The sequence below is a fragment of the Schistocerca serialis genome, chromosome 9 (assembly GCF_023864345.2).
Source record: "Schistocerca serialis cubense isolate TAMUIC-IGC-003099 chromosome 9, iqSchSeri2.2, whole genome shotgun sequence".
Taxonomy (NCBI): domain Eukaryota; kingdom Metazoa; phylum Arthropoda; class Insecta; order Orthoptera; family Acrididae; genus Schistocerca; species Schistocerca serialis.
The window spans coordinates 81493021-81502615 of record NC_064646.1 but is presented as its reverse complement, the minus strand read 5'-3'; the positions used below and the strand labels follow the sequence as shown (position 1 = coordinate 81502615).

Below are 9595 nucleotides of genomic sequence, written 5' to 3'. Positions count from 1 at the left end.
ACATGCGGTCTACCAAGTCACTTTCCAACACCTGTTTGCATAAGCGTTACTCCGTCACCTGTAATAAGATTATCGTTACCATAAAGCTGGTTTTTGTTGTTTCATCCTATTCACTAAATGAGCATGGAAAAAAGATGATACGGGGGAGGACAGCAACAGCAAAGAGAAGGTTGCAAGTTAACTGAAGTGTTTCAGTCAGCGACATCCTTTCAGGATAGTAATAATAACGTAAAAGTCAATTTTCATTTGGTGACTTCCTGCCAAGCTGCCTTATTCACAAGAGTTTTTGTAAAGCAGGAGAATCTGATAATTAATAACGTATAATTCTCTTCCATGGTCGACAGCATTCTGCTTGTATCAAAAACCCGCCGCTGCATAACAGCACTGTTAATGGCTTTGTGTGTGCTTTTTGTGGGGGTTAATATTTTCAGAGAGTATGTTGGTATGAAATTCTGCACTTGTGAACAGCCAAAATCCGGGCGACCCTGAGCAAAACAAGGTGAGTATTGTAGAGTTGCGAGTAGAGAAGGAAGCAGAACTGGGCACAGCGGGGACTGAAAAGGCGAATGAAGGCGAAGAGACATTTTCTGATACAGGAGTCGTTTCTGTCCAGATAGGTACAGGCCACCAGTACGGCAACTGTTTCTGGACATCCACTAGAGAAAAAACTTGATGATCAAAACAAGATCTTCAGTGAGTGACAACAGGATCTGTTGACGAAAATCGTGGGGAATTAGGAATTTCGTTTGACTTTGTAGTTGGAGAGACGAACGCTATTTACAGACTGCATGCGAAAAGACTGAAGTAAGGGATGGGTTTATTGGGACTATCCAATGCAAAGACGGAAAAGTAGCGAAAGTTGATGACGTAGAAGGGAATCTACAAGAGTTGTCAGAATGAACTGGAAGTGGCATATAGGTGTTCGAAAATGAACTGACGGTGAAGTCAGAGGAGACGAGTACAGACAGTAACGTAATAAGAGAGGCCATCGCGAGCTTTATGGAGAACACAAGGAGACGCTCGAACGAGTGTGCCAGCAAGTCGCCCAACAAGAGACCTCGCTCCAAAAATATGAGAAGGCTTACAGGGTAGCACTGACAACGAAAATGGAACAGACGTAATTAGGAAATGAAGGGGATTCAGACAGAATACAGCCGGTGGCATTAGGTGAGTATGAAGAGGTGTTTTCACTGTTCCATTTCAGTCAAAACCAATCTGAGGTCAACAGGCACAATCAAGAGAAAGTAGACCATTTGCAAAGAAAGCAAAACGATGTAGTTGAACTGCATACAGACGGGCGACTTGTTACTGATCGTATTAGTAAAAAGTATAAGTAATCGAGATGAGTTATGGGGAATCCAAGGTCTCAATAAATGGCTACGAGACATTCAGCGTTCTCCAGAACCTGTGGCTCCGTTTGTTCTAAAAGAAAGGATAGCTACCGATGATGACAAATGATACACCACAACGTGTTGGTAGAAAATTATTCATTGTTCCCTGATTCCACCAATGACCAACATCTGCAAGTATGGCTAGACCTATTTGAACTTTGGATATCACTTTCAGAGAGGTTCCGCTAAAAATTAAGTTCAAGTACAGCCATTTAAGAGAGGAGTCAGCTTTGAGAGATACGCTGAATTCCACAGAGATTTCCTAAATCAATTCTGGTGCAAGGAACACCAGGATCGCGTGAAATTAGACACGCTCATGAAGGAAAACTAGCGACACAAACACCACGATCGATTCTTCCTCTTATTCTTCGGCACTGCAACCCTTGGTGGGCCTTGTCCCCCTCAACAATCTTCCTCTATATGTCTCTCTTATCAGCATTTTTCTTCCATCCACGGATCCCCGACTTGGCAACGTCAGCCAGTACATTGTGCATCCATCTAGCTCTTTGTCTGCCCTTCCTTCTGGTGGAATACAGTCTGGCATTCATTATTCCTTTGGGCATCCTGTCTTCCGCCATCCTCTCCACATGTCCTAACCAACGTATTCTTTGAGATTTGATAAATTTTACTATATTTTTCCCTCGTATAATCTCCTGTATTTTATGGTTGTACCTTACTCTTCAACCTTCCGCCTCTCTGACAGGCCCATAGATTTTTCATAAGATTTTCCTTTCAAATGTCCTTACGCTATTACTATCTGCTTCTGTCACTGTCAATGTTTCTGATCCATATGTGGCAACAGGTCGCACAATTGAATAGTATACTCTTAATGTAATTTTCTTAGAATTAGAGAGTTCTTGATTATCTTTAGGTTTGCGTAATATACTTTGTTTCGTGCTTGTATCCTTTATTCAATACATTATCTCATACTATTATCATTGGTTTGGAGGACACGTAAATAATGGAAGCATCTAGCAACTTTGATGCATTTAGCAGAGATCTTCAGGTCCTGTGGTGTTCTTCTAGCTTCACAATCGGACATAACCATATATTTTGCCTTGCTTTCATTGACAGTAAGTCCAACTCTTGTTCCTTCTGCTTCCATTTGTCCACATATTTCTTTAAGCGATGTTACAGCCCTTGCCACGATCGCAATATCATCTGTATATGCGCATATCTGACTCGACTTCATCATTATTGTTCCCTTTTTATCTATTTTTTGGTGGAATACAGTCTGGCATTCATTATTCCTTTGGGCATCCTGTCTTCCGCCATCCTCTCCACATGTCCTAACCAACGTATTCTTTGAGATTTGATAAATTTTACTATATTTTCCCCTTGTATAATCTCCTGTATTTCATGGTTGTACCTTACTCTTCAACCTTCTGCCTCTCTGACAGGCCCATAGATTTTTCATAAGATTTTCCTTTCAAATGTCCTTACGCTATTACTATCTGCTTCTGTCACTGTCAATGTTTCTGATCCATATGTGGCAACAGGTCGCACAATTGAATAGTATACTCTTAATGTAATTTTCTTATAATTAGAGAGTTCTTGATTATCTTTGGGTTTGCGTAATATACTTTGTTTCATGCTTGTATCCTTTATTCAATACATTTTCTCATACTATTATCATTGGTTTGGAGGACACGTAAATAATGGAAACATCTAGCAACTTTGATGCATTTAGCAGAGATCTTCAGGTCCTGTGGTGTTCTTCTAGCTTCACAATCGGACATAGCCATATATTTTGTCTTGCTTTCATTGACAGTAAGTCCAACTCTTGTTCCTTCTGCTTCCATTTGTCCACATATTTCTTTAAGCGATGTTACATCCCTTGCCACGATCGCAATATCATCTGTATATGCGCATATCTGACTCGACTTCATCATTATTGTTCCCTTTTTATCTATTTTTTGTATGATACTATGCAATGCTAAGTTAAACAGGACAACAGAGAGGCCATCACCTAGTTTCACTCCATACTCAAATTCAAACTACCTGTTCATTCCCTTATTCACTTTTACTTTTGTATCCTTCATTGTTAGCTCGATTAACCTTCTCAGTTTATCACAGATGCCCAATTCTTTCAGCCCTTTATACAATGCTGGTCTATTAATACTATCGAAAGCTTGTTTAAATTCAACGAACGGGAAGTGGAGATCTATATCATATTCTTACAATTTTTCCATTATTATTCTAACAACAAGCAACTCGTCAGATGTACCTCTGTTTGGTCGGAATCCACACTGGTATTCTCCGAGTATCTTTTCGGCGCACTTCTTTATTCTTTTGTTCAGCACTGCAGAGAAAATCTCATATACAGTATTCAGTAGGGTTGTGCCTCTACATTTATCACAATGGAGCTTTTCTCCTTCCTTATATATTGGGCATATTACTCTAGTATTCCACTCCTCCGGCATGCTTTCATTTACCCATATGTTCTTTTTATGAGTAGTTTAAATATTTCACGTCTAGAGGTTGCCCCAATCATTTTATTAGTTCTAACACGATCCCATCTTCACCGGGTGCACGGTTATTTTCTAGTTTCATTATCACTGTTTCCACATCCAGCATTGTTTGGTTTTGTGCCTCATGCCTTTCAATTTCTCTTGCCTCTGTGTTATCTTCCGGTTCCTGTGTACCTCTTGGGGCCTGAACTGGGTTTTTGTTGAGCATATCTCCAAGGTATTCTGCCCACCTCTGCAATATCTCTTGTTCATCTCTTTTTATCTCACCGTTTCTGTTTTTGGATGCATTTCGTTTAGGTTGAAAATTTTTTCTCACCTTTCCCACGGCATGATAGAATTTCTTCGTTTCATTTTGTTCCTTTAATTCTTCAATCTCTTTAAACTTTGATTTCAGCCATTCCTTTTTCTTTTTCTTGCATATTGTTTGGACATTCGGTCGTAATTCTTTCTACACCTCCACGTTTCTTTTTGTTTCTCCCTGTATCATTCTCAGTTTTGATGCATTTTTACGTTCTGTTACCAGCCTCCATTTGTCATCAAACCACTCATTTCGTGCATTTCTTCTCATCCAGAATACGTCTTCTACTGCCTCTTTTAGCGCTTTCTGGATTTTAGCCCACCTTTTTTGGATTTCCATTGTTTCCTCACTGGGAGTCAGTGCATCTCCAACTTTTGCTTGGTGTGCTTTCACATCTTCTGTGTCTCAGTTTGTATTTTTCTCCATTCCTGGTTTAGGTGTTACAGATAGTTTTTCTCTCACTACAGCTTTTACAGCATAGTGATCTGATTCACAGTTAGGACCCCTGCAGCTCCTCTCATCGATAACAGGCGTTGAATATAGTGCCTTTACTAACGCATGGTCTATGTGATTGACTACTCCATTTACATTTGATTTCCATGTTCCGAGATGTATTCTTTTACGTGGGAAATCTGAGCTCCTCATTATTAGACTATTTCTAGCAGCAAACGGACATAACATTTCTCCATTCTTGACACTTTCTTCGTGTAATGTGTATCTCCCAGATACTCCCTATCAGCATCGCCCAACCTGTGCATCAAAATCTCCCATAACTAAGAACAGATCATACTTTTGTACTTCACTGCATGCCCTTTCTAGATCATCATAAAACTTTTCCTTTGTTTCTTCTTCTTCTTCCTCTGTTGGTGCGTAAGCTGTTATTATCGTTATATTTCTGTTGTTCCCTATTACTCTCAGTCTGCTAAGTCTTTCATTTATGGGTTCAAATTCCAAAACACTTTTACCAATCTCCTTTGTTATTATGAATCCCGGTCTGGCTTGTTCTGTTCTTGTGTCTGGTCCACTATACAACAGAGAATACTGGGGCATATTTATCTGACCTTGTCCTTGCCATCTTATTTATTGTAGCGCTACAATGTTTTACTTGAACTTCATGATCGCATCAGCTATTTCTTTCATTTTTCCAGGTTTCTACATGGTCCGTACATGCCATCCTACCATGCTACTACTGCCAAATCTTTTGCCCCTTTCCTTTACCGAGGTCGTGTTTTTTGTGACTTGTTGGGGTTCTGTAATATGTCATTTTTACAGTGTGGGGTAACCGGCCTCACGACCAACTCCAATCTTGGAGGAGCTGGATGTTTTTAGGGTTTACTCCCCTAGGGAGGTTGGCTTCCCTACGCCTACAGAGCCCCCTACCCTTTGTTGACAGACACACTCCTCAGTCGAGACCAGTCCGGCTTGGGTGACCCTGCCAGTAGCGTCGGCTTAGCTCTCGACTTCATCAAATCATGCAAACCCTCCCGCCCTACACTGAAGGTACCTACGATAAGGCTGTGTCCCCTGGGAGGGTCCACGATCGATTCGCTTATTCAAAACAGATGATGAACCACAACTAGTACCACAATAACCTATGCACTGATTGCCTACAATGGACATAAATCCGTCCACCTGTCGGGCAATGGCGTATGTAGTATCACTGAGATTGCTCATAGCGTGTAGAATGGGAAAAGTCTGCGATCTATCAGAGTGTCTCCAGCATTTGGTAAAACAAGGTGTAACCAAGTCCAAACTTCGTGGGGTTTGGCGGCCACCCATTACATATGTCTGAGGTCGTAGGCTAAGATAGACTGATAAAACAGGACAGGCAGCGAACTGTGATTGAACTAACATCAGACTTTCATGATGAACACACAGTGCACTGAACACTCCTAACGAAGGGGCTCTGCAGTCAATAACCCGTGTATGTGTCAATGTTAACACCACGAAATCGGCAACTAGGACTGAAATGGGCAAGTGGCCATCGGCATTTAACGTTGGCGCAATGAGAGAGTGTTGCATGGTCTCATGAATCCCGATGCCTTCTCCATTATGCCTATGGCCGGGCGTGAATTCGTTGTTACATCTCCGTGAGATTTCTACTGCTGTACAGAGACAAGCTGGTGCGTCTGCGTTATGCCCTGGAGAAAACACATGTGGGCATCCATAGGTGTACTGGAGCTCTTGAAAGGCACCACGACGGCCAAAGGGTATCATAAACTGGTTGCGGACCACATACACCCCTTCATGACGATCATGCTTCAAGACTAGAGTGGCAATTTTCAACAAGGTAATACGCCATGTCATAAAGCCAGGAATGTGATGAAGTGCTAGACGAAACGCAGTGGCTACCAGTTTTCCAGATCTGAACTCGATCTAACACATCTTGAATGAAATTGAATGTGAGCTCTTCGCCCTTCCTCCGTGAATTTACGGGAATTAGGTGACTTGTGTGTGCGAACTGCCTCGAGCGTTCTACCAAGGCCTCATTGCTTTCATGCCATGGAACATCGCTGCTGTTATCCGTGTCAAAGGTAGGTGGTCATAATGTTCTGGCTGATCGGTGTGCCATGGCGGGAGCCCATCTGTATTTGTCTTCCAAAGCTGCCATTCACATCTTGTTACAGGGATCAGCATATGAACACATGTCAGGCAGACATCAAAATGTGGAATGGTCAGAAGATTGAAGGAATTGGAGCCCAGGAGTTTCACAAAGTTGGAACAATACGCAGTGGCGTGGAAACGGATGCCATAGTGTATAAGACGGCATCAACATTGGAAGCGCAGACTCCCTGCACATACAGTGGAGATATTGTCGGCAAACCAATACGACAACAAGAATTGTGAGAGTGAGAGCAGAAATGATTATATTTGACTAGAAGATGAAAGACTATGTTAAGTGCTTAATAGTGTGAAGAGAGAGAGTTTCTCTATACAGATTTCAGTAGTGTAATAGATTTAGCTTAAAGACAGTCAGGTAGTTGAGTCATTTAGGTGCCCCTTAGTTATTATAAGTATAGATGGTGTTAAGATTCCGTGCAAGCCCTACCATTGTCTCAAATAGTCAAAATTCTACTCTGAGGGATGATGTTTCCAAAGACTATTGAAGGTATAGCGATTACCCAGCAGTAAAAAGTAAACATGAATTCTGTAGAAATAACTGTTGAAGATGGCCTGGCGAAGAGTGCTTCAGTGGGTGTGTCGGTCATCATTTTCGATAAATTTGAGTGTACCACTACAAAACAGTGAATTATATGCTGATGGGGAATATGTATAACGAGTATTGAAGGAGAAGATCTGAACACAATGATTCTGAAAAAGGTATAGAACTTAGAAGGGTAAACAGAACAGAAAAACTTAGATGAGGGAATTGTAAGAGTAGACAGAAGGAGATGTTATGTTGTGACAGTGTGGGGGATAAGGTCCTTTTGAGAGCATAGACAGTCAAGAAAACACAAGTTTTTGTACCAGACGTTTTTCAGTGTGTTTGTTGAACAATTTTAAGTTAAGAGAGTTGTGCATCCATGGTAACTGAAAACCTGCACACAAAGAGGATACACGATTTAAGCCATACATCCAGTTTAAAATCGTCCACAGAATAACAAATTTGTTGCGATGCTTTTCCTCAGAATTCGAATTTGTAGTTAGTAGCTAGAACCTTTTATATGTATTTGTAGATTAACGTAGTGTCAAGGTCAGTATATGGACTACAGAAAGAATACTCCAATTGGAGCAGAAAAATCTAATATGCCCCTGTTGAAAAGACCAGCTGCATCATTTTACTTTCCATCAGTAAATCCTGTAAAATATTTCCCTAAAGTTTTGGTGTGGGAACATATTCATGCTCTTTCTAATACGCAATTCACCTCTCACTGCCAGAAACTCCGCTGACGATAACTCGTTCACACCCACTAGTAGTCCATCGATGTAAGTCGCTCTTACACATCCTCTCCCAATTGCCGATTCTCACTCACTCATTTAGCCCAACTCATAATGTGTTTCATCAGACCATGCGACGTTCAGGCATTGCGCCAACGTCCAATGTAGATGGTCACCTACCCATTTCAGATGTAGTTGCCGGTGTCATGGTGTTAAATTTGGCACATGCATGGGTTGTCGGTTGTGGAGACACATCGTTAGGAATGTTTCGTGCCCTGTGTGTTCAGACGCACTTGTAGCCTGCCCAGCATTAAAGTCTGGTGTTGGTTCCACCACAATTCGCTGCCCTTCCAGTTGTACCAGTGTACCCAACCTACGACGTCCGAGACCTGTAATGAGTGGTGTGGCTGCCCAACAGCACGGCGTCTGGACGTGGTTTCACTTTTGTTTCGCCACGTGTTGAAGATCCTCACCACAGCACTCCTCGAACAGCCGACAAGTCGTGCAGTTTCCTAAATGCTCGTGCCGAGCCTCTGAGCCTTCACAGTCTGACATCGCTCGGACAGATCGCGCGCCTTCCCCATTCTACACACGGACAGCATGCTTCGTGATACTACAAACATCTAACAGACTTTCCTGGCCAGGTGATGCTGCTATCCCCTGGATAGTAGGTCGGCGACCATTAGGCTTTTGCTGATCAGTGTATATCTGCTAGGAGAAGATGATGGCACACTTGGCGTGTTGCTTTTGTGACGAGAGGCTAGCCAGAGGTGATGGGGGGCAGCAGACTGCTGTTGCCGCGCAGATAACCGAGCACAACGTGACGATCGTCTTCGACAGCATTTTGAGATTCGGACTTTTATGTCGTCTCGTTGTCGCTTTGGAGCTGTGCCATGGGAGCAAGGAGAAGATGTTGAAACTTCCTGGCAGATTAAAACTGTGTGCCGGACCGAGACTCGAACTCGGGACCTTTGCCTTTCGCGGTCAAGTGCTCTACCGACTGAGCTACCCAAGTACGACTCACGCCCCGTCCTCACAGCTTTACTTCTGCCAGTACCTCGTCTCCTATACCTCGTCTCCTACCTTCCAAACTTAACAGAAGCTCTCCTGCGAGTAAAGCTGTGAGGACGGGGCGTGAGTCGTGCTTGGGTAGCTCAGTCGGTAGAGCATTTGCCCGCAAAAGGCAAAGGTCCCGAGTTCGAGTCTCGGTCCGGCACACAGTTTTAATCTGCCAGGAAGTTTCATATCAGCGCACACTCCGCTGCAGAGTGAAAATCTCATTCTGGAAACATCCCCCAGGCTGTGGCTAAGCCATGTCTCCACATATCCTTTCTTTCAGGAGTGCTAGTTCTGCCAGGTTCGCAGGAGAGCTTCTGTTAAGTTTGGAAGGTAGGAGACGAGGTACTGGCAGAAGTAAAGCTGAGAGGACGGGGCGTGAGTCGTGCTTGGGTAGCTCAGTCGGTAGAGCACTTGTCCGCGAAAGGCAAAGGTCCCGAGTCTAGGTCTGGCATACAGTTTTAATCTGCCAGGAAGTTTCATGTCAGCGCACACTCCGC

At 42.9% G+C, this 9595-nt stretch overlaps 1 non-coding gene across 1 annotated transcript; it reads left to right on the top strand.

Annotated features, from left to right (window-relative positions):
- Nucleotides 1-9181: 9181 nt before the first annotated feature.
- Nucleotides 9182-9256, top strand: Trnal-caa (transfer RNA leucine (anticodon CAA)). Its single transcript has one exon. It is a non-coding gene; the product is annotated as a tRNA-Leu (tRNA).
- Nucleotides 9257-9595: the final 339 nt, after the last annotated feature.